Here is a 25,349-nt window from a genome sequence, read left to right as displayed (position 1 = left end):
GGGTTGACTGCAGATTCTTTACTATATTTACCACCGACTGGTAGTTTTCAAATCTTGAGAGCCTGAAACAAGAGGTAAGCTGGAAACAAAAGTGTCATTATTTTAGGTTGAAAAAAAAAGTATCAACTTTACAGAAGTGATTTTATATCTCAATGTTCTATTGAGGGCATTCAGGTCAATTACTTGCTCAGTTGGATCAGTAACTATTTGGACTTGTCGTGATTGTCAACAATTTGTAGAAAAATAGGTAGGGAATATATTATCAATGTCCTTCAACAGTCAAGTAACTAACTACATTTCTGAAAGTTTGCAAGAGAATCTTCCATATTCCATGAGTTAAGCTCCGAGTCTGATTTGCCCTTTATATATTGAATTCTTTTTAAAAAGTATTTATTCTGTAAAATATCTAGGAATAAACCTACCTAAGGAGACAAAAGACCTGTATGCAGAAAATTATAAGACACTGATGAAAGAAATTAAAGATGATACAAATAGATGGAGAGATATACCATGTTCTTGGACTAGAAGAATCAACGTTGTGAAAATGACTATACTACCCAAAGCAATCTACAGATTCAATGCAATCCCTATCAAACTACCAATGGCATTTTTCACAGAACTAGAACAAAAAATTTCACAATTTGTATGGAAACACAAAAGACCCCGAATAGCCAAAGCAATCTTGAGAAAAAAAACGGAGCTGGAGGAATCAGGCTCCCTGACTTCAGACTATACTACAAAGCTACAGCAATCAAGACAGTATGGTACTGGCACAAAAACAGAAATATACATCAATGGAACAGGATAGAAAGCCCAGAGATAAACCCACGTACATATGGTCACCTTATTTTTGATAAAGGAGGCAAGAATATACAATGGAGAAAAGACAGCGTCTTCAATAAGTGGTGCTGGGAAAACTGGACAGGTACATGTAAAAGAATGAGATTAGAACACTCCCTAACTCCATACACAAAAATAAACTCAAAATGGATTAAAGACCTAAATGTAAGGCCAGACACCATCAAACTCTTAGAGGAAAACATAGGCAGAACACTCTATGACATAAATTACAGCAAGATCCTTTTTGACCCACCTCCTAGAGTAATGGAAATAAAAACAAAAATAAACACATGGGACCTAATGAAACTTAAAAGCTTTTGCACAGCAAAGGAAACCATAAACAAGATGAAAAGACAACCCTCAGAATGGGAGAAAATATTTGCAAATGAAGCAACTGACAAAGGATTAATCTCCAAAATTTACAAGCAGCTCATGCAGCTCAATATCAAAAAAACAAACAACCCAGTCCAAAAATGGGCAGAAGACCTAAATAGACATTTCTCCAAAGAAGATATACAGATTGCCAACAGACACATGAAAGAATTCTCAACATCATTAATCATTAGAGAAATACAAATCAAAACTACAATGAGATACCATCTCACACCAGTCAGAATGGCCATGATCAAAAAATGTACACACAATAAATGCTGGAGAAGGTGTGGAGAAAAGGGAACCCTCATGCACTGTTGGTGGGAATGTAAATTGATACAGCCACTATGGAGAACAGTATGGAGATTCCTTTAAAAACTACAAATAAAATTACCATACGATCCAGCAATCCCACTACTGGGCATATACCCAGAGAAAACCATAATTCAAAAAGAGTCATGTACCAAAATGTTCATTGCAGCTCTATTTACAATAGCCAGGACATGGAAGCAACCGAAGTGTCCATCAACAGATGACTGGATAAAGAAGATGTGGCACATATATACAATGGAATATTACTCAGCCATAAAAAGGAATGAAACTGAGCTATTTGTAGTGAGGTGGATGGACCTAGGGACTGTCATACAGAGTGAAGTAAGTCAGAAAGAGAAAAACAAATACCATATGCTAACACATATATATGGAATCTAAAAAAAAAAAAAAAGGTCATGAAGAACCTAGGGGCAAGGTGGGAATAAAGATGCAGACTTACTAGAGAATGGACTTGAGGACATGGGGAGGGGGAAGAGTAAGCTGGGACAAAGTGAGAGAGTGGCACGGACATATATACACTACCAAATGTAAAATAGATAGCTAGTGGGAAGCAGCCACATAGCACAGGGAGATCAGCTCGGTGCTTTGTGACCACCTAGAGGGGTGGGATAGGGAGGGTTGGAGGGAGGGAGATGCAAGAGAGAAGAGATATGGGGACATATGTATATGTATAACTGATTCACTTTGTTATAAAGCAGAAACTAACACAGCATTGTAAAGCAATTATACTCCAATAAAGATGTTAAAAAAAAGAAAGTATTTATTCTGGTTCAATCCCAGGTTTTGTCACCAAAAAAAAAAAAGCATTTATTCAATTTTTACTATATGCTTAGAACTGTTATGCAAAACAATGCCACTTTTGATAATAAAATATCCTCTGTGTATGAATCTTCTAAAAGTTTATCCTGAATAAAAATTTTTTTTTAGTTACTACTAATTAAAATCTTTCTAAAATGATAATATACCCTTCCAGTTCCTAAACAGAGTACTCTGAATATAATTTAAACTTTTCTTCACATTTCAGAAATTCATGAGCACTATTTTATTAAATTCAAATTCAACAAACAAACAATTTAGACCATCTATGATACAGTAATGCCCTCAAGGGCTATTAAGTATGTAGGTCTGTATCCTCCTAAAATTACTGGCTCCAGAATATTATGCTTTCCAAGTTCTGTTTTTAATGGTTTTCTGTCTCCAACTTTGATATCAGCTTCAACTTGCTTCTTCCCTCTAACCTCATGATGAATCTCTCTTCTAACCCAGGAAAACTGAAGGATTCCAGGGGAGCTGATGTCACCACACTCACTTTTATAAACCACTCAACAGATTTCTAACTATTTAAAGAGTGCTCTGTTTCTCTCTTGGGGGATAAAGGCCATGAGCTTCACCTCAGGTGTTTCCCTTGCCGAACAGTGGTCTTTCTCACTGTCCACACAAATCCAAAATTGTTGATACTGGGAATCTGGGGCATGACGGAGTGCCAGGAATGCTGAATTTAAATTATAGCTCTATATTCATGATCAAAATCCACCTTAGCCAATAAGGGCATTTCTACATGGAGACATTTTGAGAAATACTATATGTCCTAGATGTATTAGGGGGAAGGGTGGGACTGGAGAGATAAAAGGAGTCATTTTTATTGAGCATCTACTACTATACCTACTCCAAAACAGTATTATGAGGTGGTTACTATTGGTGCCATTTACAAATGAGGAAGCAAATATGTAGCTTTTCAGAAAGTGTAAGGAGCATGTCCCAATCCCACAGTATGTGTGCAAAGGCAGCACGCACGTGCAGGTCAGCCTGGTGACAAAGCTTTTCTGATTCCAGGGCACCACGCCCCACTGCTCCATCACACTAAAGCTATCACACGTTTTCAGACTGTGGTGAAACAGGTTGATTCCAGATTGTTCATGACAAATGAGAACAGAGCTTCAGGAACATTACTCTCAAGGTATGACAGCTGTTTCTATTTAAGGCTCTCTACCTACAGTGATTAACGCTGTATCAAGTTGCCTAAGCCAGAACACCATTTCACAAAAACCCCTTCGTGTTATGGTTGTGCTTTTGAGTTTTCCAAACGAGGAATGCTTGGCTCCTTGAATTGACTTGTTGGTGCCAGCTCTGGTTCTCCACCTCACCCTTTCAAACCTTCACTATCTCAGCTCCTCCTACAATGGTGCAAGGTCTAATTCCTGTAAAAAAAAAATCCCTGACTTCATAACTCATTGCAGTTCTGCTTCTCTGATTTAACACTGACTATACAATACCGTGCAGCACATTTGAAAGTAAATGGGGCTTGGGGAGCTCCAGAGGTGGCCAGGGGCTGTCTAGTTCCCAGTGCGCAGAGAATAGGATGTGCCAGTAAACTGTGGGTCACTTTATAAGCTGTGGGTCATTTTGGTTGCCAATATTTTAGTAACTGCAAATCCAGGAGCTAAAGCATGTTTAGGTCAAAATGCCCTTTACAAATGCACTGCATGGAACTCAGCCACACGGCCCACTCACTGAGGCATCTGACCCAGCTCAGTTACTGAGTTACTCAGTTACTGGAGACTCCCGGGGGCTCCAGGAGACTCCGCATCCAAGATCTCACCTGCCTCAGCTCAGTCAGATAGAAAATGTGTTTCTTAGGAGCCAACATCTGGCTTCTGGCCCCAGCTCTGACCCCCTAAATAAAGCGCCTAACCTCTCAGGCCTGGTTTCCTCTTCTATCATTACAGAAGTGAGCTCAAGGAAATGATTTCTGAAGTCCCTTCGAAATAAATTTTTATGAAAAGCAAATTTAAAGTCACTAGCGATTCCTAGCACATAAGCAGAAACTGCACTCAACCAAAAGAAGTTTGTCAAATATACGGGAAAGGGATAATCCTAGGGAGAAAAGGAGATGCTTAATGAAACCACTAATCCTCAGACCTGAGCGTACGTGGTCTCCCTTCCGGCTAACACCACATAAAGCAGATTTAGAATTTATTGCTGCTTTTAGTGCAAAAAGTTGTCATTTCCATGAAACTAATCTTATAGGTTAGTAGTCCATTCGTTCTTCTGTTGGCTTTAATATCTTGACTTTGCCTATCAGTTCTATATATTTTTTGGTCAGCTCTGTGGCAGCTATGTGGCATCACACAGATGACCTATGTGATCAAGAGCTTCAGTTAAACATTTGAGGGAAGTGGCTAGGCACCTCACTTAACAAGCAGCTTTCTGAATGGGATATTCTGAATAATATAGAGCCTGAGGATCTCAGGGTTGGAAAGGACCTTGGAGATCATCTCATCCAGGGCTTCTCACACTTCCAGCTTGGACCCTATCTCCGGGCCCCCCCCAAAACCAGTGCCAGGTTGGCTATATCAGAAACTCAGAAACATCTTCTACAGGTTCTTGGGTTCCCATCCTCAGAAATGAGTCTAGGGTAGCGTCCTGGAATTTATGTTTTTTTTAAGTTTCCCAGTTCATTCAAATTCGTTGCTAGGTTTGAGAATAATGATCTGTAAGAGTGGTCATCCAGTATTTAAATTGTCATTACAAAACTTCTGGTGCTAATCAAGACAGAGTGAACCCATGATAGCCTATCTCTCCCATCGATTATAACTAAAACCTCCAGAGAGAATACAAAAGCTACTAGCTGAGGACTCTGAAAAGTAAACGGTAGCAAATAGACTGAGAAGGGAAGTCAAAACCTGAAGCACAACTGGTATGGCAGTGAGATTACTCGGTTTTTCTTACCTTTATCTCTTGGCTTTGATCCGAGGGTGGGCTGAGTCCTGGAACTGTGCTACAGGTAGAGACAGCAAAAAAATCTGAAAGAAACCCCCTTTTCCAGCCAGAGGATCGGGAAAAGGGGCCCTTAAAGCTGAAGAGTATGGGGAGAATCCCTTTAATTTTTCTTTCTTTTTTCCTCCCAGGCCTCAACGCCAGTCCCAGTCCTAAAGCTTCACTGTCACGATGGCAGCAGCAGTGGTGTGCGTCCCTAAAACTCAAACAATCATCTCTCGGTTTGCACAAATCGGGAAAAAGAGTCCCAATGGCCTGAAGAGAATGGGAGGGATTCCTATTATTTTTCTCTCTTCTTTCTCTTCATGCTGCCTAGAAGGCACCCCAGGTTCTCAGAAAGTGCATGGGTTAAAATTCTGGGAGAAACAATGGCTTACTAGCCAGAAGACTGCAAAAAAGGGCCCCTGGGAGCCACAAAGAGTCAGGGCAAGTTTAAGGATGAGAAAGCTGGAGAAGCAAATCCCTTAATTCTTTTTATTTTCCGTTTTTTTGGAAATCCCTTCATTCTGACTATGAACAAGCACCAATCTCACTCACTCCTGAGTTATGCATGTACAACACAGACCCAAAAAGAAGAGAAAAAGTTTTGAGAACTAGACTATGATATAAATCACTGCCCAAGTAACAGATAAACAATTGAATGGTGTATGTGTTGGGCAGACAGACAGAGCACGGCAAAAGCTTTGAACTGACATTTCACCCACCACTCTCAGAAGGTAAGATACAACTTGGAATACGAACATAACCAGGCACATGCCTGCTAAAATAAGCAAGCAAATAAAACTTAATGCTCTCCAGAAGATTTTAATAAGGCCCAGAGCCTCACAGCGTAATATTCAAAATTCCAGAATACAATTCAAAATTACTTGACTTACAAAAAAGCAAAAAACACAGAATAGAGAAAATCGGCCCAATTCTCAAAGGAAAAGAGCACCAACAGATGCCAAACCCAAGATGATCCACATGTTGGAATTAGAGAGTGGCATGGACATATACACCTACCAAATGCAAAATAGATAGCTAGTGGGAAGCAGCCACATAGCACAGGGAGATCAGCTGGGTGTTTTGTGACCACCTAGAGGGGTGGGATAGGGAGGGTGGGAGGGAGACGCAAGAGGAAGGAGATATGGGGATAGATGTATACGTATAGCTGATTCACTTTGTTATGAAGCAGAAACTAACACAGCATTGTAAAGCAATTATACTCCAATAAAGATGTTAAAAAAAAAAGTGACTATTATAACCATGATCCATGAAGTAAAGGTGGACACTCTTGAAATGAATGGAAATATAGATGTTCTCACCAGAAAAATAGAAACTATAAAGAAGAACAAAGTGGAAAGTTCAGACCTGAAAAATACAGTTTCTGAAATAAAGAAAATTCACTGGACTGACTTAATAGCACAAACAAAAATTAACATTCCCCAGAGATTTTAGTAGTGCCCAGAATCAATAGAGAGACCAGAAATAGACCCATGCAAATATGGTCAATTGATCTGATACAGTTTTTTGACAAACGTGCAAAAGAACTTTAATGGAGAAAGAATAGTCATTTCAGCAAGTAGTGACAGAACAGTTAGACAACCGTATACACAAAAGAGTGAACATCAACATACGCCTTATGCCTTATACAAAAATAAACTCAATATGGATAATATGCCTAAATATAAAATGTAAGCCTATCAAACATTTATTTTAAAGGAACCATAGGAGAAAAATCTTTGTTACTTTGGGTTAGGAAAAGTTCTTAAATACAACCCCAAAAGCTTGCGTAATCCATGGAAGACATAATTATTAACCTGGACTCCATCAAAATGAAAATCGTGGAGTCATAAAAGGCTTGAAAAATGTTTAAAAAATGAAAAGAACATCACAGACTGGGCAAAAATATTTGAAAAATCACATAACTGATAAAGAACTTGTATCCAGATATATAAAGAACTCTCAAAACTCAACAATAAGAAAACAATCCAATTTTTAATAGGCAAAAGATTTGAACAGTTTACTAAAGAAGATATATTGATGGCACATGAAAAGATTCTCAACATCATTATTCACTGAGGAAATGCAAATTTAAAACACTTATTAGAACAACTAATTAAAATACCATTATTAGAATGACTAAAATTTTTAAATCAAGAAATTGACTATACCAAATGCTGGTAGATATAGAATCTGGAATTCTCATTCACTGCTGATGAGAATGCAAAATGGTACAGATACTTTGGAGAACAATTTGGCAGTTTCTTAAAAAATTAAACATGAACTTACTTTATGACCCAGAAATTCTCCTCTGGTGTATTTACTTCAAAAAATGAAGAGTTATGTTCACACAAAAACCTGTATGCTACTGTTTGTAGAATTAGTAGTTTATTCCTATTCACTCCAAACTGGAAACAACCCAAATATTCTTGGAATTTATCCTACTTGGTGTTCTTTAAGATTCCTAGATCTGTGGTTTGCTGTCTGACATTAATTTTGGGAAGTTCTCAGTCATTATTGCTTCAAATTTTTTTTTTTGTTGCTCCTTTCTCTCTTCTGGTATGTTACACCTTTCATAGTTGTCACACAGTTCTTGGATATTCTGTTCCATTTTTTAAGTCTGTTTTCTCTTTGCTTTAGTTTTGGAAATTTCTGTTAATATGCCCTCGTGTTCATTGATTCTTTCCTCAGTTGTGTCCAGTCTACTAATGAGACCATCAAAGGCATTTTTCATTTCTATTTTGGTATCTTTGATTCCTAGCATTTCTTCTTGATTTTTCCTTGGGATTTCCATCTCTCTGCTTACATTACCTGTCTGTTCTTCCATGTTGTTTACTTTTTTCATTAAAACTCTTAGCATATTAACCATAGTTGTTTAAAATTCCTGGACTGACAATTCCAACATTCTTGCCATATCTAAATCTGGCTCTGTCTCTTCAAACTCTGTTTTTTGCCTATTAATATGCCTTGTAATTTTTTGTCGAAAGCTAGATATGAGGTACTGAGTAAAAGAAACTCAGTAATGGTTCCCATGAAGGTCTCTACTTGTGGGTTTCTGCTCCAGTAAATTGTGATTCTCTGTATCCACCTATCTGTCTCTCCAATTTTGGGGGCAGTAGTTTTTCCTGTGGCCTCAATTCTCTGATGGGTATAAGAAGAGTTGTTAATTTTCAGTTTGTTCAGCTTTTAACTTGTTGTTAGAATGGAATCATGACCTCCAAGCTCCTTACATGCCATACTGGAAACCAGAAGTCACTTATATATTCTTCAACTGGTTGACGGATGGACATTGTGGTAGATCTATACAATGGAATACTACTCAGCAATAAAAAGAAACAAACCTTGGATGAGTCAACAATATGGATGAATTTCAAATACACTATGCTGAGTGAAACAAGCACGATTCAAAAGGCTGGATACTGTATGATTTCATTTACATGACATTCTGGAAAGGGCAAAACTTTAGGGGTAGAGAACAGGTCAGCAATTGCCAGTGGTTGGGGTGGTGGTGGATTTGACTACAAAGGGGAAGTACAAAATAATTTTGGAGGATGGTAATTATTGTGTATCTTGATTGTTGTGGTAGTTATGTGAGACTACGTATTTGTCAGAATGCATAAAACTATACAATAAAAAGTTCATAAATTTTAAAGAATTTTTAAAAATTGCCATTACAGCACCTCATCTGGGTTGTTTCCAAACTCTGCTTGAAAATTCCCTATGACGGGGAATTTATTCTTTTCAGAGACCACTGATCCTATTAGTACAGAGCTTCCCTAACACTGTGCTGTGAATGGATTACAGGTTGCCAAGATAGTAAACATCTCAGCCCTCAGGCAGGTGGGAGTCATTGCACTACTCTTTTCCACAGTGGGCTGTAAAACTTCTTTCATTTTCTATAATTATCATAAAGTGAAAAAGGATGCACTGTGTTATTAGATGGATTAAAGTTTTTTTATACATTGAAACAATATCAGCCTATCTATAATGTCTATTCTTATTGGTCCTTGTTTTTTCTTGAAACACATTTACTCCCTCCTTATATATATGGCAGTTCATCAAGTATTTGAAGATTTGCTATATGTTTTCCTATTCCCACGATCACCAGTTCTTCTCTGAGTAAATGTGTCTGGTTCCTTGGATCTACAAGGAAAACGTTTTTATTGAAGCTGGTCTATGATATCTGCCTTCACACATCCAGCAGAGAATGAATAATACAACCTTTTTTTTGCAGACTGAAACTATTACAGGGTCTCGTGATCTTCAAGTTTTGTCATCTAACCGTACTGGCTCTAAAGCCTCTAAGAGTTCGTGGAGCACTTTCAAATTCTAGCATTTGGAGACAACTCACTAGAAGGAATTCACAGAATCAAAATATCACCAAGCAAGTTAACTGTAACACAACCACCAGCACCATATCTCAGCATCTATAAAAGGATCCACATCTATAAAAAAGATCCACAGTTGTCACCCCGTATACTTGGCCTCCCTCCAGCACTGTGTCATTCTGTAACTAGAGCTCCTTATTGCCCTGACCCTTTTCTTTCATATACTCATGAGGCAAAACCTTCTCATCTTCCAGGAAATGGGAGACCTTTCTTAGGTTCCAGCTAATCTTCTCAGGAAATTGTTCCTCACTCACAAAACATCTCACCATCTACTTAGCCCACATTCCAGCTGACAGACATTGCCATAACAATATGTATACTCAGCGAGAAATAAATTTTATCTCCTGTGGCTTTATGGAAACTTAGTTGAAATCCCTTGGTCTATGACTTCAGATATAGCAAAGTGGATTTAAGAAATTGGTTTGAAATCTCCCAACCCCAAGACATCCCCTCAATGGATATTTGAAACACACATTGCAAGTTATAACTCAAATTTGATGACAGATGCTTTTTCTAACTTCTGTTTATAACTCCTAAATCAAGGAAATACAAATAAAACAAAGCCTATTTCTATAGGCTAGAGAGAAATTTCTGGATAAGTGAGATTTCTGCTAAACAATTTAAAAGTAGAGTTTTGCTTGAATGGATCTATTAAAAATGAGAACAGCTCTGCAGAAGATGCTGAAAAAGAGAATAAGGATACAAGCCGCATTTGCAAAAGACATATCTGATAAAGGGCAGTTATCCAAAATATACAAAGAACTCTTAAAACTCAACAATAAGAAAATGAACAACCCAAGTAAAAGATGGGCAAAAGACCTCAACAGACACCTCACCACCAAAGATACAAAGATGGCAAATAAACATATGAAAAGATGTTCAACATCTTATGTTGTTAGGGAACTGGAAATCAAAACAATAAGATATCACTATACACCTTTTAGAATGGCCAAAATCCAGAAGACTGACAACACCAAATGCTGACAAGGATGTGGAGCAACAAGAACTCTCATTCATTGCTGGTGGGACTATAATACAGTCAATTTGGAAGATGGTTTGCCAGTTTCTCACAAAATTAAACATATTCTTACCATATGCTCCAGCAATTGCACTCCTTAGTATCTACCCAAGGGAACTGAAAACTTTTAAAACCTGCACATGGATGCTTATAGCAGTTTTATTCATAATTGCTAAAACTTGGAAGCAACTGAGATGTCCTTCAGTAGATGAATGGCTAAATAAACTGTGGTCCATCCATATTCAGCACTAAAAAGAAATGAGCTATCAAGCCATGAAAAACTATGGAGGAAGCTTAAATGCATATTACAAAGTGAAAGAAGCCAATCAGAAAAGGCTACGTGCTATGTGATTCCAACCATATGACATTCCAGGAAAGGCAAAACTATGGAGGAAATAAAAAGTTTCAGAGGTTAGCGGGGAAAGAGGTTGAATAGACATAGCACAGAGGATTTATAGGGCACTGAAACTACTCTGTATGATAATATGATGACGGGCACATGTCATTATACATTTGTCAAAACTCATAGAATGTAAAACACCTAGAGTGAACCCTAATGTAAACTATGGAATTTGGATGATAATGATGTGTAGTGTAGGTTCATCGATTCCAAAAAATGTACCACTCTATGCAGGATACTGACACTGGAAGAGGCTGTGCGTGTATATGGAAATTCTCTGTACCTTGCGCTCAACTCTACTGTGAACCTAAAATTGCTCTAAAAAATAAAACCTAGTTTTTTAAAAAAATGGGTAGAATAGCATTTCAGAATATTGGAGGGCTTTCAAGTTTCCTGTTACACAAAAGGAAATTGTCACAGCATCTAACAGGTGCCAGGGATACAGCTGCACTCACAACATTGAGGATTTCTGACTCCCTTTGTACCTGTGACGTATTGTAGAATGCCTTCCCTAAAGACCTGAATTTAAAACTCCACCTCCAAGCATCTTCTCCTTCCTCTCCAAACCATCTTCATGTATGACCTGACCACTTTATTCTCTCCTCCATCTTTGTGAACCCATCAGATCAACTAATCTTTCTGAGGTCTTTTTCTTAGCCTTATGCATGGCCTTTCAACTTTAAAGGGCCAGAGGCCTGATGTTTTGGCAGTAAGGAATTTTTTGTTAGTTGTTTTGCTTTTGTTTTTGTTTTTTACCCTGTATCAGGAACTCTCACTTCATAAAATATTTGGTGCTTTTTCTAATACCTAAATTTTTTTTTTTTGGTGGTACGCGGGCCTCTCACTGTTGTGGCCTCTCCCGTTGCGGAGCACAGGCTCTGGACACGCAGGCTCAGCGGCCATGGCTCACAGGCCTAGCCGCTCCACGGTATGTGGGATCTTCCCAGACCGGGGCATGAACCGGTGTCCCCTGCATTGGCAGGCGGACACTCAACCACTGCGCCACCAGGGAAGCCCTCTAATACCTAAATTTTATGTAATGGGGCCACAGTAGGAGAAAAGTGTTTTTATGACAATGTGGAATGTCTGCTCTTGTTACTAAGGACCATCACACTCAAAGGGAAATAAAGACTTAGTCTTCCTAACTAGAAGATAAGAACCTTCAAATTTTAGAGTTAGAAGATACCTTTAAAGTCATTTTGTCAAGCATTTTAGTAAAGAAAAAATCAGAAAGGGGGACCGACTTGCCAAAGGGCACACAGCTCAGTCCATCACAGAGGAAGGACTAGAAACCCAATCTGTTTGTTCCAACCTGGTGCTATTTCCATTTTAGGCATGGCATGAACTTTTTGGTAAAGCCAGTAAAAGGCTTCCAACTATTCAAAAAGTGCATCCAATCCTTATTTTAACATTTTAGATGGAGTATGCTTAAATAAGTAATTTCTTCATGCTGATTTTGTGCTTTCTCTTTTGCTCCTTATCTCAGATCTGGTAGGAATTTAGCCCTTTCAAGACCTCTCAGAACCACTCAGTTAGGGACTTCCCTGGTGGTCCAGTGGGTGAGACTCCGGGCTCCCAGTGCAGGGGGCCCCGGTTCCATACCTGGTCGGGGAACTAGATTCCACATGCACGCCACAACTAGGAAGCCTGCATGCCGCAACAAAGATCCTGTGTGCCGCAACTAAGACCCGATGCAGCCAAATAAATAAATAGTAAATAAATACGATTATTAAAAAAACCCCACTCAGTTAGATGAATAAATTCAACCAAAAAATTTCAAATGCCTATAGGTACCAACACAGAGGACACAAAGATGAAAAAGATGCTTTCTGTTCCCCTAAGGAGTTCACCATCTCATGAGCCAAAATGACATATGAAAAACCAGCCAAAACTCCTTGAAATGAGGAGTGTGAAAGGAGTGTTTGGGGGCCGGGCAGAGAGCGGTGCGTCCCACCTGGAAAGGGGTGGGTGAGGAGGCCTGCACTGAAGAGGCAGCATCCGAGCAGCTCATGGAAGGCCGAGGAAGATTCCATCGAGGGGGTAGGTTAAGGAGGGGGAGGACATTCCAGGCAGAGGATGGAGCATGAGCAAAGCAGAGAGGCATGAGAGGGCTGGCTATTTTTAGAGAACAGTGATTAGACTGGAGAGGCTGGAAGATAGAATAAAGGAAAGTGGGGCGGTGGGAGGAAAAGTTGGAAAGTTAATTTGGGGCAAGAAGAAGAAACTTGAATGCCATGTCAAAAGTTTTTAGTAAGATCACACAGTAAGGGGGCGCTAATGGGGGTCTTTAAGCTGGAAGCTGCCATCATAAGATCTGTGTTTCGAAAGACAGCTCTGGTAGCAGTGTGAGAGATGGAAGACAAGTGGGGAAAACTCAGTGGGAAGCTTCTGAAAAAGTCTAGGCAAGACATCTGAGCCAGGGCAATAAGAGGAGCAGGGATAAAAAGGACTGGATTCAAAAGAATTTCTGTTGTTGACACGGGTGAACAGTGATAGATGCTAGTCAACCCACGGAAACAGCTCCTAAGATGATCGCATTGATCCACTTTAGAACCTCCGTGAGTGGATGTGCATTTGTCAATTTGCTGTCCCTGTGATACCCGCTTAAGGGGTTTGCACTGCTTCAGGCTCCTCCTAGAGGCTTTGTCTTGGCTGAATAGAGAATGTAGAAACAGCCTCTACTGAACCCAAGGGACCACTGATGTAAATAAAGCCCTGCTAATCTCTCAGGGCAAGATGAAGCTGAGTTGGTACTTTGGCTGCAGAGGCACTCTGACCTGTAGTGATTCTCAGACCTAGTGTCCTCTCTCCCAACTATGTAATGCCGACCAGATCACTTGAAACCTCCCTCAGGGCATTGGCTCTGGAGCAGAGAACCTGGTTCAGGTTCTGACTTCACCATTTACTGGCTGTGTGACCTCACCTCTCAAGCCAGGTTCTTCATCTGTAACAAGGGAATAATAACACCTATATCCCCCCACTGCTTGAGAGAAACAGAGAGAAAGGGACAGAGAGAGGAGAGAGATCACATCTGAGAGAGAATCAAACACCTGATAATGCTTTTAAGCTGAAAGCATTGTGTAAGAAATGCTGTCATCGCTGTAATCGGCAAGTGATGTATGGCCATAAGAACAAAGAGGCCAATACAAACATCTGAATGACGCAAGTACATCAATTATTTGTTTCTCCAAGTCTCACTCCATTTCAGGGGGGACAAATACATATATATATATATTTTTTTATCTCTTGGGGAAAAGGAACCGTCTTAGTTCACTTAAGTGTTGCTTTGCTCATTTCTCTGCCTTTCATGGATGGGCCGCATGGCCAGGAGCAACCTTTGAATGGTAGTCTTAAATTAATTCTCTCTTTGAAATAACAGCCAATGACAAAATGTCAGACTACTGGTGCATAGAAATAGTGAAAAGCCCTAGTTACTCCAAGAATGTGGCTGACGTTGAATACATTATAGCCCAATTATGTTTCTTTTCAGAGGGGTTTGGATGAGCAGATGAAAGCTGAGATTCCCAGGCCTGTAAATTCTTCGACAGCATATTCCCTCTTAGTATGGCATGGTTTAGAGCAGTGGTTTCCAAAGTGGAAGGGGGCACCAGCATCCTAGAGAGCATGTGAAATAATACTAGAGCATGAGAAAAAGAATTAGAACTTTTATTACATTTATTTTTATCTTTTTTAGTGCGTAGCATGGAGTGTGTTTTAGAGTGTATATTACAGTAATGTTTATAATTTACATATATATGTACATACATGTGTTGTGTATGTGTAAACAAAAATGTTTACCGAGGGGACAGCAGTCAAATGAATTTGGGAATCAATGTTGTAGAAGGGATTTGAAGTTCAATCTGGGTTTGAATCTCCCCGTCTCCTTAGTCATCTGTGTTTCCCAATGACTCTCCAGTTTTTAGTTATCCTAGGAGAACGGAGCGAGTAAAGCAGCATATTCTAGTGCTGACATTGCCACCGACTCACTGTTGACTTAAGTATGTGGCCTTAAACATTACTTAGCTTTCAAGAACTGTATTTATTTCATTCCTCACTCATACAATGGGTATAATAGTATCTTCTTTACAAAGTCATTGAGAGAATTAAATAGAATAAAGTTTATTCTGATTTGGGTATAAAGACAGTGTTTTAAGGCGTGTGTTTAATATCATCGTCCCTTCTTACTCTCTCACCTGATCTTCTTTGTGTCCTATGTTTCACAACAGCTGACTCATTTATGGCTATTCCTGGGGAACAATGGTGCAGAAACAGTGGGTTCTAGTCCTAATATTACCATTCACTCACCGTTGAGTGAATACTCAACTAGTATTGATTGAACACCCTGCCATGTGTCCAACACATGCTTAACATTATCTATTCCTGATAGAATCCAAAAGGCATGTGCCTCATTTTTCAGATGAAGCCGCTCTATAGCAGTGCTAGTCAACAAAACTTCTGCAATGATGGAAACATGCTATAGCTACGCTGTTCAAGGTGGATGTATGAGCCACAGTGGGTGGTAAGCACTTGGAATATGGCTGCTATGACTGAGGAACCGAATTTTTCATTTCATTTAATTTCAAATACTTTCAATTTAAATAGCCATATGTGACTATTGGCTACTGTATTGGACAGTACAACTGTAGAGATTGCTGAGCTAGCATTCACGTGTAAGGCAAAACTGAGACTGTTATAGGCTGCATTGTCTTCCCCAAATCATATGTCGAAGTCCTAACTGCTGGTACCTCAGAATGAGACTGTATTTGAAAATAGGGCCTTTAAAAGTAAAATGAGGTCATATGACTGGGCCCTAATCCAATATGACTGGTGACTGGTATCCTTATAAAAAGAGGAGATTAGAACACAGACACACACGGCAGAAGACCATCTGAAAACACGTGAAGAAGATGGCCATCTACAAGCCAAGGAGAGAGGCCTCAGAAGATACCAACCCTGCTGACACCTTGATCTTAGACTGCTAGCTCCAGAATTGTGAGAAAATAAATGTCTGTTGTTTAAGCCACCCAGTGTATGGTATTTGTTACGGCAGTTCTAGCAAACTAATACAAAGACCTTTTCACTTCTAGTTCACTTACAACAGACTTTCTCAATAAATTCATCAAGAATACATTCTATCACTCACACACAAACAACACAACACAACACACAGAGTTAAAAAAGTAAGATACAAAAAATATATAGTAACAGTATTTGAATGAAGAAAGCAGTAAATTTATAATTAGGTTTTTTTTTGTTATTTTTTAATAGCTCTTTATTGGAGTATAATTGCTTCACAATACTGTTAGTTTCTGTTGTACACCAAAGTGAATCAGCCATATGCATACACATGTCCCCATATCCCCTCCCTCTTGAGCCTCCCTCCCATCCTCCCCATCCCACCCCTCTAGGTCATTGCAAAGCACCGAGCTGCTCTCCCTGGGCTATGCTGCTGCTTCCCACCAGCTATTTTACATTCAGTAGTGTATATATGTCGATGTTACTCTCCTTTAGCCCCAACTTCCCCCTCCCACCCCATGTCCTCAAGTCCATTCTCTATGTCTACATCTTTATTCCTGCCCTGCAACTTTTTTTTTTTTTTTAGATTCCATATTATATGTGTTAGCATACGGTATTTGTTTTCTCTTTCTGACTTACTTCACTCTGTATGACAAACTCTAGGTCCATCCACCTCACTAAATATAACTCAATTTCATTTCATTTTTTTTTAAAGCAATTCTTTATTTACTTATTTATTTGGCGTAGCTGCTCTGCAGCATGTGGGATCTTCCCAGACCAGGGCTCAAACCCATGTCTCCTGCATTGGCAGGTGGATTCTTAACCACTGCTCCACCAGGGAAGTCCCTTGTTTCTTTTTATGGCTGAGTAATATTCCATTGTATATATGTGCCACTTAGTTTCTCATCTCATAGAAGAAAAAAAATATGGCTACCAGTTAAATCTATATCTATCTATCTGTGCATAGCTTTTAAATTAGAGGAAGAGGATCATTTCTAAGTCATAAAAGAAAACATGACAAGGAAAACTATTAAATCTAATAAAAGTCCAGAAAAGAAAAAAGAAACATTATTTAAAAAAAAAAAAAAAGATGAAAGGAATAAGCCCATATATATCAAAAATCACAATAAATGTGACTAAAGTATCCTTTTAAAAGGTGACTCAAGTTATGTAAAACCCAAAATATTGTCACGTGTTAACTCTGGGAAAGAAAGTAGGGTTGTGGGAGGGAACTTTTACAATTTACTGTAAATACATCTTTATCATTTAGTCTTTCACGATAAAAATGCATTCCTGTATTACTTGTATAATCAGACAACATTTTTTTAAAGGTCAGAAACATCAGAGTCAAACCCAGATTTTCTGGCTCCAGAAATAATTCTACTATACACATTGCATTTCCCCTTAAGGGAACTAAACCCCTTCTTTGGGCCTTAACATCTGTACTATAAAATCAAAGTTGTGGGCTACATTTGTGACTTTCAAATTTTGTCTCAATAAAGTATTTTCGAAGCCACTTTGGGGGTTCCAAGAAAGGCTATGTGAGTAGACCACCTATTCATTATAATAGACCACCTATTTATTTCAAGCAGTGAATTTCCTCTTTTATCTGCTTTATATATCAATGTTCCATTTAAGACTATTTATAGAAAATAGTATTATCATTCTAAAAAAAAGCACACGAAAGTTTGAAAGCTACTATCCTGGAAGACTTCTAAAGTACTTTCTAACTTTAACATTCTAGGGTACTCGCCATTTCCCCATTTCTACAACAAATACACTTCTGCATGAAAACATAGACTAGGAAAATCTCATATTAGGTTTTTGCTGTGTTCATATTTGTGAAATTAGCACAACCTTCTTTACAGTTATTTCCAACCAACTCAACCAACTGCTTTGTGGTTATGTAATGAACAGGCTAATATGGCTGATTTGAAGGGCTGGATTTCATATCCCTCTCGGTTGGGTATTACCTACACCTAACCTCAACAGCTAGGTCAACACTACTGGAAAGTGCCTTCCCCTAAGAGACAGATAACCTGGATTTTCATCTGGGACCTACCAAGACTCATTGTTTGGCCTTTAGCAAGTTATGTACCTCAGTTTCCTCAGCCATAACATGAAGAATTGGTCTATTAAATCTCTGAACTTCTTGCCAGCTATCAAATTTTATAATTTATATGAGTCCTTGATGCTTGATCAAAATATATGCGCATTTCAGGCAAAGAGAAATGAGACCTCCAAAAAAAATGTGGGTTCAGAGAGACTTATCAAGACTTGTAAATAGGATGCACAGCCATGTTAAATTCTTAAGTAGAAAAAGATAACAAAGTAACTCAAACCTTTGGAAAGAAAGGTTTTCTTCATAGGATAGTGGGCCATGAAGTGACAGGACCCTAATGATTCGCTGACTTTTTTTTCCCAAGCTCCTTTGAAGAGATTATCTAACTATCATTTCAGACAATCATGACTCCTATTTTTAGCTCTGAGTTTTCTTCATGAGCACAGTGACCTGCGTCTCGGAGTTACAAAGGGCTCCCAGATATGGTTCATGATTCATATGCAGGTACCTTGCATTGACTTCCAGGAAGGTTAGGGGGGTAGGAGCCAGGAAAATGATTTTAGGTGTAAAACCTTTCTTTGCTCTTGTTCCTTTTCCCACCACTTGATCAGAAATGCACACTCCACGAATTGATCCCTTGGCGCCATAGGCGATTGGCAATTAAAACAGAACCCAAGAGATACTGTTCTCCAAGGGCCTCGCAGCTGGTGTGGGCGGGACGACACTCAGGGCTTTGGTCACCGGCTATTTCCAGCCTCTGATAGCAGTCGTGTTACTCATGTCTCATTCACCCTCTCCCCTCGGCCTCCCTCCCCTCCCCTCCGCAGGCCAAGGCTGGTGACAGCCCCCATATATTTAAAGAGGACGTGAGCCCCCTTAGGCAGCTGAGCCGACGGAGACCGCACAGGCAGGTGAGTGGAGCGAAGGGCATCAGGGCTGGGGGTGGGCTGGCCTGGTGGCCAGCTGGGACTCGGAAGGGTCTCGTAGAGCAAGGGTGTGTTTCACGTCCCAAGTACCAGCGTCCACTCTGGTTCTGTGTGAGGAGGCTCAAGTTATGCTTGATTCTGGGTGGACCTAGTTGTCTAGAACATTCCTAAAAGGGTGATTAGCGTTTGGGGGCTCAAGGAAAATCCACAGAGAATGAGTAAGGGATTATTTTCGGTCTGAAACTATTTCCATTATTCATGGAATAATGTTTCTTATCGTCTTAGTCAAAAGACCTGCATTCTAGTCCTAGGACCACGTAAATGAAAGGATGTGTGACTCTGAGAAAGTTCCTGCCCTCAGGGTCTTGGTCTCCTCTGCAATGATGGATGTGGACGTGGTGACAGTTTCCTAAACTGTAAAGCACTGCTCAGTTACAAAGTGGTTGCAATAGATACGATACAGCAGAAGCCAGCTTTCCAATGCGCAAAATACAAGGATTTGTTCTTTTCAAAAGGTGTGGGTGAATGACTCAGATGTCTATATTTCACCTTACCCTGTCTCTCACATAGGTAATACTCAATGGAGTTGTTGACTTAAAATTGATTTTATATCCCAAGGATGTTCAGCAACTGGCTTGCTTTTAATAATTTGAAGCTAATCAAAGCAGACCCAAAACAGACGTTGCTGTATTGAAAACCCATTAAAAGCTCTGTTTACTGGGAAGATAATTCCCAGCTGGGGCTGAGGGGTGATTCCCAGTGTTTCCTCTAGGTTTCAGTAAAGGACTTTTTTTTTTTTTTTTTAACATCCCAGTGAATGACAGGCATGAGTGCGACTGAGAATAAGAAGTGGTTTTAAACAATAGTCTGAGTGGAGCTGCTGCCTTCAGATCAAAGCCACTGCCTCTAATTTCTGTTCCCTTCACTGAGCTGGGGAGTTGGGGAACAGGTCTGAGGAACCTTGTCTCTCTGCAGTACAACTCAATGCAATTCAATGAGCTTGTACTGACCATCTCATGTGTCGGAACTGGTGTGAAGTAGAGGCATCACGAATGCAGGGAAGGTTGGGCATCAACATGGACAGGACAAGAAAATAGGGAAGAGCCTGTGTCCTCAGTTGAATTTTGGGACTGAATCTCAACGCTGGGTACATCCAATTCATTACAATTTATGTAAAACTGCTTTCTGATCCAGAAAGTGTCCGGGATTCTTCTGGCTTGGCTTTGGTTCCATTCTGAACAACTCAGTCATTAAAATGAGCCCAGGGGACTTCCCTGTGAGTCCAGTGGTTCAGATGCTGCGCTTCCACTGCAGGGAGCGTGGGTTCAATCCCTGGTCGGGGAACTAAGATCCCTCACGCCAAACGGCACGGTCAAAAAACATAAAAAAATAAAATGAGCCCTGGCTGTTGGCAGAGCGTACAGCCGACCCTCAGGCTCAGCGCCCTCTCAGCGGGCAGACAGGTGCTCTGCAGTCCCTGCACAAGCCGTCCATTGGAGATGGAGGGGGCAGGCCAGGAGGCGGGGGGAGAGAGAAGGAAAGAGAGAACAGGGTCCTTCAACAGGCAAATTGCCATGGACTTCTTGGAAGAAGTGGAGACAGACTCTCAGTAGAATACAAATTCAGAAATCCTGGGAACTTGAAGAAGGAAATAGAAGAAAGCAAAGAGCATCAGTCATAGAGGCAGTTCAAATTCTAGCTCTGAGCATCACTGCTCTGAGTTTCCATTTCTGAGCAGTAAAATTAAAGTAAGGCCACCTATCCCAAAGGGATTTGTTAGAATCAAATGGGATAAAGTATAAGAAAGTACTTTGTAAGTCTAATAAAACTGTACAAATATTCAAGGCCTTGGAGAAAAGGCACAGGGCCAAACCTGATGGGCTGCAGGAGGATTTCCTGCTAAGTACAAATGTGATGATAAAAGTCCAGAGGTCAGAGCAAATAACAAGCTGACCAGGAGTTAGAAGATGATTAATTTGTTTTACAAGAGGAAGGACACAGACAAGGAATATAATACACAGGGAATATAACTCCTGAGGCAGGCAAACTTCCAATCATAACTGTGCCACTCAGATGTCTGGGAATACTATATCCAGAGTTGGCCTTCATGGCCAAAGAGAAATGTGATGCCTTCAAATGCTAAAAACTTCAGTTATTCATCACAATGAAGGAATTCAGGAGAAGAGACAATAATTGTCTTATTACTGGGACCAAGGAAGATGGAAGCTTCGGAGCCTCATCACGGACCTCATCATGGGAAAGCGTAGATCGTGATTTGTTGGTCATTTACTGCCCTGTGCAAGCTCAGAACAAAATTAGCCTATTTAACTGTCACCAAAAGTCCTGCAAGCAGTCATTCTTCAGAGGAAGTAACGAAAGTTCAAAGAAGCAAAGTAATTACTCAGGATCACACGGCTAGGAAGTGGCAGAGCCAGGATGTAAACCAGGGTGCAACGTGGTCTTAAAAACAAATTATAAAGGCCAGGATAGAACAAAGTGAGTTTCTGAGAGTAAAAGTCAGCCACACCTTAGAGATAATTTCAGGAAAGATATAATATGACCTGTGCATTACAGCCTTAGTTTAAGGGGCAGGTGTGTCTACTCTGAATTTTAAAGGGATGAGAGCTGGGTTTATTTCTGTGCTGGGATTAAGCAACCTATCTCCCCAGGCTTTGTGAAAGGGCCTCTGGAAGGGGGACTTCATATATCTGTTCAGAAGCTTAGGAGGAAGCCGTTGACCTTGAATGTCCTACACTGGGGAGCTGAAGGCCATGGTCTCCCTGGGCCACAGTGACTCTGTTTGGGTTCACTGCTTCCCTTCAAAGTCCAGAGCACCAGAGAGGTCAGCTGGTGGTAGGCACCAGAGCTGCCAAAGTGAGGAAGCGGGTGTCCCGGGGCACAGGCTCAGGACCCTGCCTGATGTGCCGTCCCTGGTGCCAGGCACCCTGATCCCCCCAAGGAGGCTGACTCTCTCCCTGGCCTGGCTGCATCTGTTCTTGGGTACAGCACACTCTCAAGGCTGAGAAACAAGAGTTGGTTCACAGTCTGAAGAGAAGGGCCATGGAGAAGGAGTTGGAAAGATTTACTTGTTTTAAGAAAATGGATTTTAAAACCATTTTGGAGATAAAATAATAACAGTAATAATGAAAACAACTAAAATTATTAAACACCTGCTATGTATAAGCACTGATGTGTAATATGTTAGCTATTATTATTATCTTATTTAACTGAAAACAACCTTCGAAGGCAAGTCTTCTCATTCTCTCTTTATGTGCATGACGACATGGGTTCAAAGATTTTGAGTAATTTGCCCATGGTTGAACAGATAGTGTTTTTTTGTTTTTGTTTTTGTTTTGCGGTACGCGGGCCTCTCACTGCTGTGGCCTCCCCCGTTGCGGAGCACAGGCTCCGGATGTGCAGGTTCAGCGGCCATGGCTCACGGGCCCAGCCGCTCCGCGGCATGTGGGATCTTCCCGGACCGGGGCACGAACCCGTGTCCCCTGCATCGGCAGGCGGACTCTCAACCACTGTGCCACCAGGGAAGCCCCAGATAGTGTTTTTTGAAACCTGGCTTGGTTCTTTCCAAAGCCCTTCTTTCCCCATATCATCTGTTTTACCTGGATTAAGAGACTAGAGAAGAGGCAGTGTTTGAGAGGAGACACTACTGGGCAGCTTTTCTGCAAGGTGAGGCTCTAGTCAGCGATCAGATCCCTAAACCTGTCTCAGGGCTTGAAGGACCCTTGAAGGGGGCTTCACTACATTACATTACACTTGGACACCCATCCACTGCCAAGCTAAATCAACAGTGAGAACTCTCCAGCCCCAAAGGAGCCCTTTCCATGTGTGAAGAGCACGGACTCTTAGAAAGTCTTTTATTTTACTGAACTGAATTCCGCCTCCCTCTTTTACTCCCACCCATGAGTATTCTCTCTGTCCCATGGAGAGACAATGGGTCAATCAGATCCCAATTCCCATCAGCTGGGAAGGTTGGTTAATGGAGGTGCTGACCCTTGTCCCCTCTCGAGCGTGTTGTAAGCAGGAACATGGGACACGGAACCAGCTTAAACTGGGGTTTGAATTGTGGTTCTGCCGCTTACTGGTGGTAGGACCTCAGACAAGTCACTTAAGCCCTCTGATCCTCATTTTTCTCATCTGCAAAATGGGGATCACAAAATTTGCTACGCAGGGCTGTTGTATTTAAGGATAGTATATCTATAGCAACGATACATAGTAAACAATAAATAGAAGCTAATGTTAACATAAGAACACAGCTTTGGAGTCAGAGCAACCTAAATTCCAACCTAGCCATGTGACACATACTAACCATGTGACCTTGGGCAATGTAATTTCCCTGAGATTCCATGTCTCCATCTCTAAAGTGAATGTTGTAAAAGCACCTACCTTGAAGGGTTGTTGTGAAGCTTAAATGAGATTTACCATAGGGCCTGGCCCGAAGGTTGGGCTTCAGACGCTATGGCTTTAATAACAATATTATTATATTAGTAATAATTGTGATTATCACTTAGATTCCAGATATGTGTTTCTATGATCCAAAATCTTTGCCTCAGTCAGTGTAGACAATTTAACTCACTATGTGGAATCAGGCACCTAATAGGACAACCAAGTAAACCAACACTGAGATGAAAACAGCATTGTCGCTGGAGGTCTCTGCTCAAAGCCATAGCCTAAGGTTCCCTCCCTGTTTCTTTAATGGACCCCTAACAAAGAAAGAACAGAATCACTGAGCACCCATTTTATCTACACCACCCACTTTTGCCCTAAGGTATCACCTTTCAGCTCCACAGTTGGTAGTTTAAAAAAAGAAAACCAGAGCGTTGGATTAGGAAGAATGTGCCCAAGTTACACAGTACAGTTATAGTTTTAAAAATTCAGACTGATACGTGACAACTTAGAGTTGTGGCAGAACTCATTAGCTCTTACATTTTATAACATTCTGCGGTTTACAAAGTGATTTTACTCACACGAACAGCTACTGTCCTCCCAGCAATAGTGAAATAGATGGAACTATCATGCCTGTTTTATAGAGAGGATATTGAAGTTCAGAGAGCCTGCACGGTTTTCTCAGATCACACAGCTTTGAAGAGGCAAGACAGAACTAGAACTCTGGCCTCCTGCATCCGGTTTACAGCCTTCTCCAGCCCCTACTATAGCACATTCCCAGTATAATCTCTTCCACAGCACTACTCGTTATGAAATCCACCCAGGTAAGTCTCTCACTGGGATCTGGTATCTAAAAGTCTGGAGTCCACCCTCTCCCTAGTTGACATCACAGGGTCCTGCATTCTGCTTCATCCTCCTGAATTCGACTGTCCCCCCTTTCAGTCCTGACACACGACTTTGTGACAACACAGCCATCTCTGGGACTGGCCCAGGGAGTAGTGCCAGGTGATGTGATGGAGACTGTGATCCAGGTGACAAATGGGGCTGAGTGACGGGCAAGCCTATATTTGGTGTCCCACCTTCAATGACCCTTGCCTGTGTCAGGCAACGCTGATAAACAAATGGCCCACCCCTTGGTATCTTGCCTGCGTAAACTCGCATTCCAGGCCTGGCTAGGGGAGTGTTGAGACACAGGAATTCCAAAGCAATGCAGGAGGCTGAGAAGGTTAGATATGTAAGCCAGGACCTACGTGTGCTTTCAAATCATAGTGACTTAATTAGCAGATCGGTGCTATTTGAGTAAACTGAAATAAAGTGAAGAACAATGACTTACCTTTGAACAGCTTCTCAGTGCTGCTGTTTGAATTCCATCATCTTTCCATGACCTTCACAGTGATCCTGTGAGGAAAGCGCAGGACATAATATTATCGTCATTTTTGACGCACGTTAAGGCCGCAAGGTCAAGATTAGAACGTGTGTCTTCCAATTCAGGATACTTTACAACACACGCTGCCTTTTGGCCTTTGAGCATCTGAAGAAGAAATCAGAGACGTCGTCTGTGTTAGGCCCCCATAGCTACATTTCCATCTTTAGAAGTGGAACTGAGCACCTGTTTAATCGAATGCTTATGGATTTCTATTTTGAGTTTCAAGTCCTGATAAATGTACGTCAGATATTTATGATCACTTAATAACAACCTGTACCACGCTCCACTACCTTGTGAAAAAGCTATTATCCGTAATCTTATACGCACTTCGGAAAGTATCATGTGTGGACAATTGCTGAATACACACACACACACACACACACACACACACACACACACACACACACA

The 25,349-nt window shown here is 40.6% G+C and overlaps 1 protein-coding gene and 1 long non-coding RNA gene across 2 annotated transcripts in view; one reads left to right on the top strand and one right to left on the bottom strand.

Annotated features, from left to right (window-relative positions):
* The window catches only part of LOC114887727, a 50,300-nt gene that overhangs the window by 3,678 nt on the left and 21,273 nt on the right, over positions 1 to 25,349 (bottom strand). Inside the window, exon 3 of the long non-coding RNA XR_003791567.1 lies at positions 24,849 to 24,913. This is a non-coding gene — a long non-coding RNA (uncharacterized LOC114887727). The remainder of the gene's footprint in view (positions 1 to 24,848; positions 24,914 to 25,349) is intronic.
* Positions 19,001 to 25,349, top strand: part of CSRP3 (cysteine and glycine rich protein 3) — a 19,877-nt gene continuing 13,528 nt past the window's right edge. The window contains exon 1 of the mRNA XM_029209565.1: positions 19,001 to 19,099. The gene's annotated coding sequence lies outside the window, so the exon portion shown is untranslated. The remainder of the gene's footprint in view (positions 19,100 to 25,349) is intronic.

The sequence above is a fragment of the Monodon monoceros genome, unplaced genomic scaffold, assembly GCF_005190385.1.
Source record: "Monodon monoceros isolate NGI ecotype Baffin Bay Population unplaced genomic scaffold, NGI_Narwhal_1 Super_Scaffold_7, whole genome shotgun sequence".
NCBI lineage: Eukaryota > Metazoa > Chordata > Mammalia > Artiodactyla > Monodontidae > Monodon > Monodon monoceros.
The sequence above is the reverse complement of the archived record's forward strand: the minus strand, read 5'-3'. Positions and strand labels throughout refer to the sequence as shown.